Genomic DNA, 17,614 nt, shown 5'->3' with positions numbered 1-17,614 from the left:
TCGGAGAAACTCGAGTAACAAGCATACTCGCTCATCACTAGTTACCATAATACAAAATATTTAATTACTTCTATAAGAACAGCAGAAAGGCCTAATCAAAATATCACGTCTTAATATGTTAATTTCATGCTATCCCTGTGTGTTCTTTCTTTAGTAGCATGTAGGGTATCCTTTAGCATCGATAACAGCTTTGCATCTCCTTGGTATTGATTCAACAAGACTTCTCAGGTTCTCTGTGGTTATAACATGGTACCAGAAATTGATAACAGCTGCAATCAATGCCTGTTTGTTGCTTGGTCGCTTACTAGAAACCAATCGCTTTAATCTTGACCACAGATTTTTTATAGGGTTCAGATCAGGACTGTTTCCTGGCCATGAACACACAGAAATTTGTTTGCTTTCAAGCCATTTTAGACATTGCCTTGCAGTGTGACATAGTGCTCCATCCTGTTGAAAAGTAATTTCGGTCTGTTCCATGCCAAGGTCACGAATTAATGGGATAAGCTTTGGTTCAAGGTCATCATTAATATATTTTGAAGCATTTACAGTTCCTTCAAGAACCTGTACTCTCCCAATAACATGCCAGGACATACTGCCCCATATCATAACACTCTCAGGATGTTTCATTGTAGCTGTCATACATTTTGGAAAACAGTCTTCCTTTTCCTTCTCTTAACATAAAACACTCCGTCACTAACAAAAATTGATATTCTTGTTTCATCGCTCCAGATTACGTTCTTCCAATCTTCAATTGTCCAGCTAAGATGTTCTGTGGCCCAGGAAATTCTCTTACCTCTCTGTTTAAGATTTAAGAATTGCTTTTTCCTTGGTGATCGTGCTTTCAGACCGGCATCAAGTAATCGGCGACATACTGTTCCATCCGACATCGAAACTCCTCCATCGTGCAAGAACAATCATTCAGGAGTTTGTGTGCTCAAAATAGACATTTATAATTATTCAGTTAAAAAATTAAATGTAAATATTAATAAAATGCAAGAAATTAAAATTCTCAATAGATTGTAAAGAAATTAAACCCTGTAGGACCTATACTGAATGGAAATGGTGGATCTGAAAATATGTGGGTTGATAATATTGTCATGAAACTTATAGACTAAATACCATTATTGTTTGTCACTGCATATATTTCAAGAGGTTCACCTATATTGATAATTTCATAAGGGAACAACTGTTTTGAAGTGGTGAATCTGAAAGCTTATAGGTGGTCTTTTTTATTAGGGTCCATCTGTGACACTTTCCACCAAAAAACACCAATATACCTCTCTTCACAATATTATCTTTTTTAACCCCTTCATGACCTTGGGATTTTCCGTTTTTCCGTGTTCGTTTTTCACTCCCCTCATTCCCAGAGCCATAACTTTTTTTTTTTCTGTCAATATGGCCATGTCAGGGCTTATTTTTTGCGGGACAAGTTGTACTTTTAAACGAATGACATAATTGGTTTTACCATGATGTGTACTAGAAAATGGGAAAAAAATTCCAAGTGCGGTGAAATTGCAAAACAAGTGCACTCCCATGCGTATTTTTTGTTTGGCTTTTTTGCTAGGTTCACTAAATGCTAAAACTGACCTGCCATTATGATTCTCCAGGTCATTACGAGTTCATAGACACCAAACATGTCTAGGCTATTTTTTATCTAAGTGGTGAAAAAAATTCCAAACTTTGCTTAAAAAACAAAAAAAACAAAATTGCCATTTTCCGATACCCGTAGCGTCTCCAATTTTCGTGATATGGGGTCGGGTGAGGGCTTATTTTTTGCGTGCCGAGCTGGCGTTTTTAGTGATACCATTTTGGTGCAGATATGTTCTTTTGATCGCCCGTTATTGCATTTTAGTGCAATGTCGCGGCGACCAAAAAAGCGTAATTTTGGCGTTTCAAATTTTTTTCTCGCTACTCTATTAAACAATCAGGTTAATCCTTTTTTTATTGATAGATCAGGCGATTCTGAACACGGCAATACCAAATATGTGTATATTTGATTTTATTTTTATTGTTTTATTTTGAATGGGGCAAAAGGGGGGTGATTTAAACTTTTATATTTTTTTATTTATTTCATATTTTTTTAAACATTTTTTTTAACTTTTGCCATGCTTCAATAGCCTCCATGGGAGGCTAGAAGCTGGCATAGCCTGATCGGCTCTGATACATAGCAGCGATCATCAGATCGCTCCTATGTAGCTTAATTAAAGGCTTGCTATGAGCGCCGACCACAGGGTGGTGCTCACAGCAAGCTGGCATCAGCAACCATAGAGGTCTCAAGGACCTCTATGGTTACTATCTTGACATATCGCTGACCCCCGATCATGTGACGGGGTCGGCGATGAGCGCATTTCCGGCTGCACGGCCGGAAGCAGTAGTTAAATGCCGCTCTCAGCGTTTGATAGCGTCATTTAACTAGTTAATAGCGGCGGGTGGATCGCGATTCCACTCGCCGCTATTGCACGTACATGTCAGCTGTACAAAACAGCTGACATGTCGTGGCTTTGATGTGGGCTCACCGACGGAGCCCACATCAAAGCAGGGGATCTGACCTCAGTCGCACTATCCCATCCGAGGTCAGAAAGGGGTTAAATCAAAATGAGCTAATGCTGATATAAAGAGGAAGCGTATTTTTAAGAGTCATTGCTATATCGCCTCTAAAACTCAGAGAATTGATACTGATACAGACGAATGTATTACATTTTATTGCACTATAGCACTTTATTATTGGTGTTGGTGATGTTTCTTTCTGTTAGTTCCTCCTTTCAGGGTCACAAGAGAGAGCCGACGTTGAAAGGGGGCACCATGTCGAACTTAGGGTGCCAACCTCCGCGGTAAGGTAGGGAAAGGAAGGGAAAGTTCAACACCTCCCCCTCCTAGTTCATGTTTTCTATTAATGCTAAGACTGTCTGATATATGGGTAATTTTACATAATAAAATAAAAGTTATATTTTAGGGGTATCCTTTACCTTTGGTTGAGAAATTTGACATATACTCCGGTTCGTACACTAATTGGTTCAATCTAAGTTGCACTCTCCTTCGGTTCTTTCAGAGGTACAAGATACACTTGACGGCCTTTCAAGGAGCCAGGTCTGAAAGGTTCTCAGGGAGACCTATGTTCAGCCCATAGATTTCAGAATACAAGGTGGCGCACACAGGTTGTAGAGAATAGTAGGTGTTGGCTGAACTGGAATTATCCAAAATCGTAGTAAAGATTAATCAGCCGCACTCAGACATATGCAAGGTGAATAATTTAATTCTTGTGAAAAATACACCAGAATAAAAATAATGATTGTTTGGTGAACAACAAAAAAGTTAAGTAGCGAGTAGTGACGTTTAGACCCCGTCCGGGTCTTTTTCAAACATCGCTATACTTGACTGGTGCCTGAGATGATGTGGTACTGCTCCCATGGTGGGGGGAGAAGGAAGGCTTGAATATAGATCCTGGTGGCCTAGTGAAGATGCACAGAGGTACACTTGAGCGGTTGTCCTGTCACTGCCTTGGGAGCAGTACCACATCATTCCTGCCACCAGTTAAGTATAGCGATGTTTGAAAAAGACCCAGACGGGGTCGAAACGTCACTACTCGCTACTTAACTTTTTTGTTGTTCACCAAACAATCATTATTTTAATGGAGGTGTAATTTTCACAAGAATTAAATTAATCACCTTGCATATGTCTGAGTGCAGCCCAAAGATTTAGCAGCTCATTTACATATTTAAAAAAATGTGGATTTCTCTGGAATAAGGCATAGGATTGCAGATATCAAGGTGTCATTATATTCAACAACTTTCTAAGACCTACATCCCATATTGAAGACTTAGGAGGGTTGATCCTACTGACAGATTCCGTTTAACCTGTCAGACAGAGTCGGCTCTAGATTTTCATGGGCCCTGGGCGAGAGACCCGGTGGGCCCCTTTAACACATACCACAATTTATAATGCACCGATACAATAATATAGGTATAGTACAATGCCAAAGATTTCACTTACTTCTTACATTACATGAGTGATATCTATTGTACATTCTACATTAGCTCAGAAACCGGACAGTATAGTCCTCTATACAGAATAATGAGCCCCATATATTGCTCCAAACAGAATAATGAGCCCCATATATTGCCCCATACAGTATACTGAGTCCCATATATTGCTCCATACAGAATAGGATCCATATAATGCTCCATACAGAATGGGCCCCATATAATGCTCCATACAGAATGAGCCCCATATAATACTCCTTACAGAATGGGCCTCATATAATGCTCCATACAGTATATGATTGGCCCCATACAGTATACTGCTCCATACAGAATGGGCCCCATATAATGCTCCATACAGAATGAGTCCCATATTTTGCTCCATACAGAATGGGCCCCATATAATACTCCTTACAGAATGAGTCCCATATAATGCTCCAAAAATAATTGGCCCCATAAGATGCTCCATGTACAATGGGCCCCATATAATGCTCCACATATAATTGGCCATATAAAATGCTCCATATATAATTAGTCCCATAAGATGCTTCATATATAATTGGACCCATATACTGCTCCATATGTAATTGTCCCCCATATACTGCTCCATTTTGAATTGGCCCCATAAGATGCTCCATATTAAATTGTCTCCATATTAAATTGGCCCCATATAATGCTCCCTATAGAATTGGCCCCATAAGATGCTCCCTATATTATTGGCCCCATAAGATGCTCCATATAGAATTAGCCCCATATAATGCTCCATATATGGGCCCCTTTTGATGGTCCCCATATATTGCTCCAAATATTAAAAAAAACAAAACATGAAATACTCACTCGCATTGCTTGTTGCTGCTCTGCTCTGGTCTCCTCAGCGTCTTCCTGCTCTCTGTGCTGTGACTGCTCAGGCAGAGGGTGCACACTGGTGACGTCATCGCGCCCTCTGACCTGAACGTCACAGTCAGAGGATGGAAGATGCTGCCTGCAGCGCTGGAACCGGGAGAGGTAAGTATCGCAAGTGCCGGGGCCCGGAGAAGGCGGGGGGTCCACTCGCGGGGGCCGGCACTATAGCGCGCCAGTGTGCCCGACGGCGAGTGGGCCCCCTGCCTGCTCAGGGCCCCGGCACTTGCCCGGGTGCTGACGCCGGCCCTGCTGTCAGAAAAGCATTTTTCTGTTCACATGGTTAGAGGCACCAAAGAGTGGCATTGCAGGCAGCATGTGGACCCTCGAGCTGCAGTTTGAGCACCCATGATCTATAGAAATGAAAAATAACCTCTTCAGTGAGAGGACAGGATGTCTAGCGTCACCTACTGGATGTTGTAATCCTAAAATTACATACAAACCCTTTAATGAATCTTGCCACATGACTCAGGATAAGAAGCCAAAGTAGACACTCCATTTGCGGGCATGTGTTTCAGGTGTCTGTCTCCCATCAGGATAAGCAGAAGGATTGGTTTGGCAGGGTAATAAGTCTTGAACATGAGATCTAAGGCGTAAAGCTTCTCCTTGTGGAGAATGCCAAGTCAATGTAAGATGACTTATAGGCTGTGCAATGCTCCCCTAGGAATTTAAATATGCAAATACACTTTAGACCCCCCCTCCTGCCGTACAATGATGAGGGACAAACAACCCCGAAATACCTGTCTGCTTATAAAGTTTATGGATTAGCTTCTTACACCAAGTCATATGGCAAGACCCTTTAAAGGGTTGATATTAAGTTTTAGGATAGCTATCCGGATAAGATGGCACTAGAGCACCAGTTCTCTTCCTCTTTGAAAGGGTTCTTTGCATATTTAAATTCCCAGAGGAAGATTGCATGGCCTATAAGTCTCCTTTAGCAAAAATACTCGTAACTCGAGATTTCCCGAGCACGCTCGGGTGACCTCTGAGTATTTTTTAGTGCTAGGAGATTTAGTTTTCATCACCTCAGATGAATGATTTACATCTCTTAGCCAGCATAAGTACATGTGGGATTCCCTAGCAACCAGGCAACCCCCACATGTACTTATGCTGGCTATCAGATGTAAATCATTCAGCTGCGGCAATGAAAACTAAATTTCCGAGCACTAATAAATACTCGGAGGTCACCCGAGCGTGCTCGGGAAATCTCGAGTAACGAGTATATTCACTCATCACTAGTCTTATGTCAGCTGGGAACTTTTCAGAAGGAGAAATATTACTCATTAGAGCCAGGATCTAAGGGGTAACGCTTAGCCTGGCATGTCAATGTGAGGAGGCTTTTAAGTCGGGCAATGTTCCTCTGGGAAATTAAATAGGCAAATTGCCTCTTCAGAGAGGAAGAGGACTAGAACTCTAGTGCCACCTATTGGTAGTAGTAATCCTAAAAGTCATGTGGCAAGGCTTGTTAAAGGGTTCAAGTTCTCTTCCTCTCTGATGAGTCAATTTGCATACTCCTTAAAGCATTTTTAGCAGCACACCCTAAAGCCCTGGTGTATATATCCTAGAGTGCAAGCATTGAGATCCCAGGTATGATGGCTTATACTCATTTGCGAGAAAAACGGACAAGTGCAATCCGAGAAAAATCAGATTGCACTCTGACCAATGTTATTTAATGGGTTACATCTCATCTGCGATTTTTTTTTCTCAGCTGAAATCGGACTGAGATAAAAATCGCAGCAAGATACGACTGCCCCAGCTGAAAACCACTGGTGAATGAGGAGATGCTGCCAGCACAGATTCAGTGACTAGCGGTGCGTGGGAAAATGCCAGTTCATTTTCCCACGCTCCAGAGTTCAGCACAGGTCAGACTGTGAGGGAGCACAGCATCAGTGACGGCACCGCTAGTCTCTGAAGCAGCACCATCCTGGTTGTAAACTGCATATCCCCAGATATGGATTACTGCTTGGGACACAGCGACGGACAGGCATGGGTATATTGTTGGTTTGTTAATTTTGTTTTTATTACAGGAGATTGAGGGCATTGCATGGATTAGGAGTAACAATAAAATGGGAAAACTGTGTTGTGTTTTAGTTCATTAAAATACTTTATTCTGGCTGTGTCTTTATTTAACATGTAACAACTATAGGATTAGTAATGGATAGGTGTCTTATTGACACCTCTCCATTACTAAGCCGTGAGCTTGATGTCACCTTACAATACAAAGTTAACATCAACCCCACAACTATTACCCCACTTGCCACTGCTACAGGGCAAGTGGGAAGAGCGAGGCTAAGTGCCGAAATTGGTGCATCTTAGAGATGCGCCTTTTCTGGGGCCCCTTCCTAGGCTATTAATATCAGCCCACAGCTGTCTGCATAGCCTTTGCTGGTTATTAATTATGAGGGACCCCATGTCATTTTTTTGGGGGGTCCCCCATTTTAATAGACAGTAAAGGCTAATTATACAGCTGTGAGCTCCATGGGTACTACCCCCTTCCCAGGCTGTAAACATCTGCCCCCAGTCATTTGCTTTCCCTCTGCTGGTTGCAAAAATTGCACGGGAGCCCACGCCATTTTTTTCCAGAAAATAATCTTTTATTTATTAAATACATGTGCAGTAATTTGCACACACACTCTACTAATTGTATTTGTCACTGACATCTATATATCTACCTATTCTATATGTATTTACTGTATGTAATCCATATCTTCTATCTTGTTGGCTCCTGCAGTGAATTTACAAAACGTGACAGATGTATTAACGGCTTTTCTTCTATCTATCTATGCAATATAAATATATACAGTACAGACCAAAAGTTTGGACACACCATCTCATTTAAAGATTTTTCTGTATTTTCATGACTATGAAAATTGTAAATTCACACTGAAGGCATCAAAACTATGAATTAACACATGTGAAATTATATATTTAACAAAAAAGTGTGAAACAACTGAAATTATGTCTTATATTCTAGGTTCTTCAAAGTAGCCCCCTTTTGCTTTGATGACTGCTTTTGCACACTCTTGGCATTCTCTTGGTGAGCTTCAAGAGGTCAATACCATAAGTAACGTACTCCACCGCAATGGTCTCCGTTCCAGACAAGCCCGTAAGGTACCTTTACTTTCAAAGCGTCATGTCAAGGCTCGTCTACAGTTTGCTCATGATCACTTGGAGGACTCTGAGACTGACTGGTTCAAGGTTCTCTGGTCTGATGAGACCAAGATCGAGATCTTTGGTGCCAACCACACACGTGACGTTTGGAGACTGGATGGCACTGCATACGACCCCAAGAATACCATCCCTACAGTCAAGCATGGTGGTGGCAGCATCATGCTGTGGGGCTGTTTCTCAGCCAAGGGGCCTGGCCATCTGGTCCGCATCCATGGGAAGATGGATAGCACGGCCTACCTGGAGATTTTGGCCAAGAACCTCTGCTCCTCCATCAAGGATCTTAAGATGGGTCGTCATTTCATCTTCCAACAAGACAACGACCCAAAGCACACAGCCAAGAAAACCAAGGCCTGGTTCAAGAGGCAAAAAATCAAGGTGTTGCAGTGGCCTAGTCAGTCTCCTGACCTTAACCCAATTGAAAACTTGTGGAAGGAGCTCAAGATTAAAGTCCACATGAGACACCCAAAGAACCTAGATAACTTGGAGAAGATCTGCATGGAGGAGTGGGCCAAGATAACTCCAGAGACCTGTGCCGGCCTGATCAGGTCTTATACAAGACGATTATTAGCTGTAATTGCAAACAAAGGTTATTCCACAAAATATTAAACCTAGGGGTTGAATAATAATTGACCCACACTTTTATGTTTAAAATTTTATAAAAATTTAACTGAGCAACAAAACTTTTTGGTTTGTAAGATTTATGCATCTGTTAATAAATCCTGCTCTTGTTTGAAGTTTGAAGGCTCTAACTTATTTGCATCTTATTAAATTTGCTAAATCTGCAGGGGGTTGAATACTACTTTTAGGCACTGTATATATACTATATGTGTATATATCTATTCTAACCTGTCAGTGTGATTTTTCTGTACTGGAATTGGAGTTGAAAAAAAAAAAAAATTTAAAAAATTTTTATGAAAAAATATTTTTGAGAAATGTATATTTGTCTGTGTTTTCACATGGCCGATTCATGTACATGTGCTGCTGTGATTTTTTTATCTATGTGTTGCAGTTTGCAGCGTGCACATGTTCACATTTGGAGTGCTGATTGGTTTTTTGTTTTTTTTCCTCTGTTTGTATGGATGTGGCAGCATCCAGACTTATCTTGCACTCCTCCCATTGACCTTGCAGGTGGCGGTAATCAACTCTACCTGCCCATAAATTGTAGGCTTAAGGTGCCGTTACACTAAGCAACTTACCAGCGATCGCGACCAGCGACGTGATCGCTGGTAAGTTGCTGTGTGGTCGCTGGGGAGCTGTCACACAGACAGCTCTCTCCAGCGACCAAGCGACTTCGGCATCGCTGAAACTGTCTTCAGCGATGCCGAAGTCCCCATGTAAAAAAAAAAAAAAACACTACATACGCACCTTCTGTCGTCCTTCATGTCCCTCGGCGCTTGCCGCACTGACTGTGTCTCAGCGCCGGCCGGCCGTAACAGCGGTGCCCAGCGGTGAACCGCTGTTACTGCAGGTTCACCGCTGGGCTCTGCTTTACGGCCGGACGGCGCTGAGACAGTCAGTACGGCAAGCTCCAGGGGACATGACGGACAACAGACGGTGAGTATGTAATGTTTTTTTTTTTTACTTTTACCATGGTATCCATGGTAAATATCGGGTTACTAAGCGCGGCCCTGCGCTTAGTAACCCGATGTTTACCATGGATACCAGTGAAGACATCGCTGGATCGGCGTCACACACGGCGATCCAGCGGTGTCAGCGGGAGAGTTGCGACGAAAGAAAGTTCGTCCACTCTCCCTGCAACCAGCGATATCCCAGCAGGATCCAGATCGCTGCTGCGTGCCAAACATAGCGATATCGCTATGCAGGACGCTGCAACGTCACGGATCGCTGGCGATATCGCCTAGTGTGACGGTACCTTTAGCCCAGAGTGACATGTTTTGTCCAGAGTTATAGGCTGGTGGCCCAAGAGTGGCATGTACAGTAGAGTAGGACCCATCAGGGGGAGATCACCTTGCCGTGGTTGATGGGCATACATGAATTGGCCAATTTATGCGCTAAGAATCTCCATTTAACTGTAAGTTTTATGAAAAAAAAAAAAAAAATTTTGAAAAAATTTTTATGAAAAAATATTTTTGAGAAATGTATATTTGTCTGTGTTTTCACATGGCCGATTCATGTACATGTGCTGCTGTGATTTTTTTATCTATGTGTTGCAGTTTGCAGCGTGCACATGTTCACATTTGGAGTGCTGATTGGTTTTTTTTTTTTCCTCTGTTTGTATGGATGTGGCAGCATCCAGACTTATCTTGTACTCCTCCCATTGACCTTGCAGGTGGCGGTAATCAACTCTACCTGCCCATAAATTGTAGGCTTAGCCCAGAGTGACATGTTTTGTCCAGAGTTGTAGGCTGGTGGCCCAAGAGTGGCATGTACAGTAGAGTAGGACCCATCAGGGGGAGATCACCTTGCCGTGGTTGATGGGCATACATGAATTGGCCAATTTATGCGCTAAGAATCTCCATTTAACTGTAAGCTTTATGAAAAAAAAAAAAAAATGTGAAAAAATGTTTATGAAAAAATATTTTTGAGAAATGTATATTTGTCTGTGTTTTCACATGGCCGATTCATGTACATGTGCTGCTGTGATTTTTTTATCTATGTGTTGCAGTTTGCAGCGTGCACGTGTTCACATTTGGAGTGCTGTTTGTTTTTTTTTTTCTTATATATATATATACACTCACCGGCCACTTTATTAGGTACACCATGCTAGTAACGGGTTGGACCCCCTTTTGCCTTCAGAACTGCCTCAATTCTTCGTGGCATAGATTCAACAAGGTGCTGGAAGCATTCCTCAGAGATTTTGGTCCATATTGACATGATGGCATCACACAGTTGCCGCAGATTTGTCGGCTGCACATCCCAAAGATGCTCCATACAAGGCAGGATGGATCCATGCTTTCATGTTGTTTACGCCAAATTCTGACCCTACCATCCGAATGTCGCAGCAGAAATCGAGACTCATCAGACCAAGCAACGTTTTTCCAATCTTCTACTGTCCAATTTCGATGAGCTTGTACAAATTGTAGCCTCAGTTTCCTGTTCTTAGCTGAAAGGAGTGGTACCCGGTGTGGTCTTCTGCTGCTGTAGCCCATCTGCCTCAAAGTTCGACGCACTGTGCGTTCAGAGATGCTCTTAGGTCTACCTTGGTTGTAACGGGTGGCGATTTGAGTCACTGTTGCCTTTCTATCAGCTCGAACCAGTCTGCCCATTCTCCTCTGACCTCTGGCATCAACAAGGCATTTCCGCCCACAGAACTGCCGCTCACTGGATTTTTTTTCTTTTTCGGACCATTCTCTGTAAACCCTAGAGATGGTTGTGCGTGAAAATCCCAGTAGATCAGCAGTTTCTGAAATACTCAGACCAGCCCTTCTGGCACCAACAACCATGCCACGTTCAAAGGCACTCAAATCACCTTTCTTCCCCATACTGATGCTCGGTTTGAACTGCAGGAGATTGTCTTGACCATGTCTACATGCCTAAATGCACTGAGTTGCCGCCATGTGATTGGCTGATTAGAAATTAAGTGTTAACAAGAAGTTGGACAGGTGTACCTAATAAAGTGGCCGGTGAGTGTATATATATATATATATATATATATATATATATATATATATACACTAGATGTTTCCAGCCAGCTAACGCTCGGCACGCTCATTGCTATCTAATTAACTCTGCTGGTGATTAAACTAAAGTAAATAATGACAACATTCAATAGCGCTTACACAGGTGCTAAATTAACTTAAAATTAAGTTAATAACCATAGTGTGGTGATGTGTTGGGGTCGGGTGTCATGGTTCCCAATGGCAAGGGAACGTAAGAAACACATAAATAACGAACGAGCTCTCGGGTGATGGAAACTCGAGTTGACCGTGAGCTAAATCTACCACACAACTAATAGTAGCCAGGGAGCATACCTACGGCTTCCTAAATGCCACGCGCCAGCCGGAGGACTAACTAAGCCTGGTAGAGGAAGAAACAGACCTGGCTTACCTCTAGGGAAATACCCCAAAAGATGATAGCAGCCCCCCACATGTAATAACGGTGAAATAAGAGGAAAAGACATACACAGTATGAAAGTAGATATAGCAAAGAGAGGTCCACTTACTAGATAGCAGAAGGATACAAAAGAGGACTTCACGGTCAACTGAAAACCCTTTCAAAAAACCATCCTGAAATTACTTTAAGACTCCTGTGTCAACTCATGACACAGGAGTGGCAATTTCAGCCCACAAGAGCTTCCAGCTACAGAGAATTACAAAAACTGCAAACTGGACTAAAGATACAAAACAAAAGGACAAAGTCCACTTAGCTGATCAGCAGACTAGTAGCAGGAACATGCAACCGAAGGCTCTGGTTACAATGATGACCGGCAAGGAAATGACTGGAGAGCAAGGCTAAATAGGAAACTCCCAAACGCTGATGGAAGCAGGTGAACAGAAGCAGCAAAGTGCAAACAAGTCACCAGTACCACCAGCAACCACCAGGGGAGCCCAAAAAGCGGATACACAACAGTCGGGATTATGTGTGGTGATGTGGTGGGGAAAGGGAATATGTGTGGTAATGGGATGGGGGGGCGGGATTGTGTGTGGTGATGTGTTGGGGGGCGGGATTATGTGTGGTGATGTGGTGGGGGTGGGATTATGTGTGGTAATGGGGGGCAGGATTATGTGTGGTAATAGGGTGGGGGGCGGGATTATGTGTTGTAATGTGGGGGCGGGATTATGTGTGGTAATGGGGTGGGGGGCGCGCTTTGTGTGGTGATGTGTTGCGGGGCGGGATTATGTGTGGTGATGTAGTGGGGAGGCGGGATTATGTGTGGTGATGTGTTGGGGGGGCGGGATTGTGTGTGGTGATGTGCGGATTATGTGTGGTGATGTGTTGGGGGGCGGCATTATGTGTGGTGATGTGTTGAAGGGGCGGGATTATGTGTGGTGATGTGTTGGGGGGCAGGATTATGTGTGGTGATGTGGTGGGGGGGCGGGATTATGTGTGGTAATGTGGTGGGAAGCAGGATTATGTGTGGTGATGTGGTGGGCGGGCGGTATTATGTGTGGTGATGTGGTGGGCGGGATTATGTGTGGTAATGTGGTGGGGGCGGGATTATGTGTGGTAATGTGGTGGGGGGTGGGATTATCTGTAGTAATGTGGTGGGGGGGCGGGATTATCTGTAGTAATGTGGTGGGGGGCAGGATTATGTGTGGTAATGTGGTGAGGGGACAGGATTATGTGTGGTAATGTGGTGGGGGGGCGGGATTATGTGTGGTAATGTGGTGAGGGGACAGGATTATGTGTGGTAATGTGATGGGGGGGCGGGATTATGTGTGGTAATATGGTGGGGGCGGGATTATGTGTGGTGATGTGGTGGCGGGCGGGATTATCTGTAGTAATGTGGTGGGGGGGCGGGATTATGTGTGGTAATGTGGTGGGGGGCGGGATTATGTGTGGTAATGTGGGGGGCGGGATTATGTGTGTTGATGTGTTGGGGGGTTGGGATTGTGTGGTGATGTGGTAAGGGGACGGGATTATTTGTGGTGATGTGGTGGGGGGCGGGATTTGTGGGGGCGGGATTGTGTGTGGGGGGCGGGATTGTGTGGTGATGTGTTGGGGGGCGGGATTATGTGTGGTGATGTGTTGAAGGGGGCGGGATTATGTGTGGTGATGTGGTGGGGGGGCGGGATTATGTGTGTGGTGATGTGGTGGGGGGGCGGGATTTGTGGGGGCGGGATTGTGTGTGGTGATGTAGTGCAGATTGTGTGTGGTAATGTGGTGGGGGGCAGGATTATGTGTGGTGGTGGGCAGAGCTACTGTGCAGGGGCGGGATTAGCGAGTAATCACGATGCCTCATATATATAGATATACTAGATGGTGGCCCGATTCTAACGCATCGGGTATTCTACAATATGTATGTATGTATATAGCAGCCATATAGTATATAGAATAGGTCACGTAGTATATAGGAGCCATGTAGTATATAGCAGACAAATACTACGTGGCCTGTGCTATATACTATGTGGCTGCTATATACATACATACACACATATTGTAGAATACCCGCTGCGTTAATACAGGCCACGCAGTATATAATAAAGGCCATGCAGTATATAACACAGCCCAAACAGTATATAACACAGCCCACGCAATATATAGCAGCCGTGCAGTATATAACACAGCCCCCGCAGTATATAACACTGGCCACGTAATATATAGCACAGCCCACGCAGTACATAGCAGCCATGCAGTATATAGCACAGCCCCCGCAGTATATAACACTGGCCACGTAATATATAACAGCCCATGCAGTATATAGCAGCCACGCAGTATATAACATAGCCACGTTAGTATATAGCACAGAGATGTAGTATATAACAGAGCCCACGCAGTATGTAACACAGCCCACGTAGTATATAGCAATGTGGGCACTATATGCGTGGTTAAAAAAGACTTAAAATAAAAAAATAAACATATACTCACCCTCCGAAGGCCGCTTGAAGTCCTGGCACCTGTGTGCGGTGCACGCGGCAGCTTCCGGTCCCAGGGTTGGTATGAGCGCAGGACCTGTGATAACGTCACGGTCACATGGCCATGACGTCATGGAAGGTCCTTCTCGCATAGCATATTTGGCACCGGAACCTGCCGCTTGCACTGGCGAGGACAGCGGGCGACGTCGGAGGGTGAGAATAACCTTTTTTTTTATTATTCTTATTTGTAACATTAGATCTTTTTACTATTGATGCTGCATACGCATGTGTGTGTGTGTGTGTTTTGATGAATATTTCCTTTGAAAACGATGTGTAAATGACATAGAGAACTGCTGTATGTAAAAGCTCATGTTAACATTGCATTGCAATCGGATAGCAATCGCAATGCACTCAGATGTAAATCGGATGCTAGGTGTGAAAATCGCATTGTACTCGTCCGTTTTTTTCGGTCAAGATTACGGAACATTTTTTTTCCCGCATATGGGTATGAGCTCTGACAGAAATAATATTGCTAATATTTAATATTCTTCAATTTATATTTATTGAATCCAGCAACAAAAATATGCAAAAGAAAATTCCTAGATTCTTCTCAATGAGATAAAAACCACCATAAATAGGTAAATGCACAAGGTGGCAGTGTATTTAATCTTTACAAAACTACTAAGAACAGTCTTAGGGTAAGCTCACACAGGGCGTTTTTGCTGCGTTTTTTCTCTGCAGCAAAACCTGATCTTCTTGGCAGGAAAGAAGCTGCTCCAATCACACAGCTGTAGGTGCATTTTTTGGTGTGTTTTTTTTTTTGTCGCGTTTTTGGTGCTTTTTTAAATGCTTTTTTTTCTCTTTGTGCATGCCAATAAAGTTCAGTGCACACAGAGAAAAAAAACAACTTCCTGTAGATAGATAGAATGAATAGATAGTGAATATATAGAATGAATAGATAGATTGATAGCATAGATAGAATAGATGGATTGATAGAATTATATAGAATGAACAGATAGCTTGATAGAATAGATAGATTGATAGAATTGCCGGTCAGGAAGTGAGGGAGCGCAGGCTCCGTGACGTCACCGCTGGTTACTGAGCCTGCGCTCCGTCTCATTCATTCCCCAGTCGCTTACAGCTGGGAGTGGTCACATTAGCAGCGCTCACCCTTGTAAGCTTTATCTCCCCCAGATACTGCATCGGACACTCGTTATATTGGACTGCGAGGGATCAGGGAGTATACTTTTGGTTTATTATTTTATTTTTATTTCAGAAGAATGATGGCTTCGCTTGGAATGGCAGAATAATAAAATGGTAAAACTGTGTGGTGTTCTATTTCATTAAAAGACTTTTTTCTGCATGTCTGCGTGTTTATTTACCCCTTTAACCGCTATAAAATTAGTAATGGAGAGGTGACTTATTGACACTTCTCCATTACTAAGCCGGCTTAATGTCACCTTACAACAGCAAGGTGACATTAACCCCTAATTACCCCACTTGCCACTGCTACAGGGCAAGTGGGAAGTGCCGGGCAAAGCGCCAGAATTGGCGCATCTAATAGATGTGCCTTTTCTGGGCAGCTGTGGGCTGCTATTTTTAGGCTGGAGGGGCCTATATCAATGGCCCCTTACCAGCCTGAGAATACCAGTCCCCAGCTGTGAGCTTTAGCGAGGCTGGTTGTCAAAAATGGGGGGGACACCATGACATTTTTTAAAATCATTTATTTAAATAATTTTAAAAAAAATCGTGAGGACCCCTCTATTCTTGATATCTAGCCTTGTTGAAGCTGACAGCTGGGGGTTGCAGCACCCAGCTGTGAGTTTTGTCTGGCTGGTTATCAAAAATAGGGGGGAACCCACACCGTTTTTTTTCGTTATTATTATTTATAGCGCAGGAGCGGCAGATGAAAACTCCCATCCGCTGCTGCTGCTGTCACTGTAATTAGCAGCTGTAGGTGTCAGATGATGGGAGCAGTAGTCCCATCAGCTGACACCAGTGACCGGAGGTGAAGTTTATACCGCCGATCACAGCTGAGCGCTCCTGCTCTCTTCTGACAGCATGGGACCCGTGGCTCTCTGACCAGTGGGGATGATGTCTCTGCCGATCAGAAGCAGTGTTTGCCGCACTGTCATGCATATGACACCGTGTCAAACACCAGGGCCGGACTGGCCATTGGGCACTTCTGGCAAATGCCAGAGGTGTCGATGCCAGGAGTGGGCCGCTGCCACTATCAGCGGTGCCAGGGCCGACTCCTCCCGCCAGCGCTGATTCACCCCCCCATCGCCCACCCCACATTCAACTATACTGGTGTCTATGACGCCGGTACAGTTGAATGGAATGATGGAGGAGAGAGCGTCCGCTGTCGCTCCCTCTCCCATCATTCCCCGCTCTGCCTCGCGCTGACACTGCAGGTGAGCAATGATGTCATATCATCGCGCACCTGCTGTGTGTCGGGCGGGCAGACTGCAGCTGCTGAGACCGGAGCCCGGAGCAGCGCGGGGCACAAGGAGAGGTGAGGAGAGTGTTTTTGGTTTTTTTTAATATATCAGTGAGTGATAACTGGATTGTGCGGCAATTGGAGGGCTGTATTACATTCTATGGGAGGGCTTTATTACATTCTATGGGGGCTGGCTGCATTACATTCTATGGGGGCTGGCTGCATTACATTCTATGGGGTGGGGCTGGCTGCATTACATTCTATGGTGGCTGGCTACATTACATTCTATGGGGGCTGGCTGCATTACATTGCTGTATTACATTCTATGGGGGCTTTAATACATTCTATGGGGGCTGGCTGCATTACATTCTATGGGGGCTGGCTGCATTACATTCTATGGGGGCTGGCTGCATTACATTCTATGGGGGCTGTGCTGTATTACATTCTATTGGGGCGGCTTTATTACATTCTATGGGGGCTGGCTGCATTACATTCTATTGGGGGGGCTTTATTACATTCTATGGGGGCTGGCTGCATTATATTCTATGGGGGCTGTGCTTTATTACATTCTATGGGGGCTGTATTACATTCTATGGGGGCTGGCTGCATTACATTCTATTGGGGGGCTTTATTACATTCTATGGGGGCTG

General features: G+C 44.0%; 1 protein-coding gene across 1 annotated transcript in view; it reads right to left on the bottom strand.

The window, feature by feature from the left end:
- COLGALT2 (collagen beta(1-O)galactosyltransferase 2) overlaps positions 1–17,614 on the bottom strand; it is a 248,408-nt gene that overhangs the window by 88,044 nt on the left and 142,750 nt on the right. The window lies entirely within an intron of this gene.

Source organism: Ranitomeya variabilis, chromosome 8 (assembly GCF_051348905.1).
Source record: "Ranitomeya variabilis isolate aRanVar5 chromosome 8, aRanVar5.hap1, whole genome shotgun sequence".
Classification (NCBI taxonomy): domain Eukaryota; kingdom Metazoa; phylum Chordata; class Amphibia; order Anura; family Dendrobatidae; genus Ranitomeya; species Ranitomeya variabilis.
Note: the sequence above shows the minus strand (reverse complement) of the source record. Positions and strands in the feature narration are given on the sequence as shown.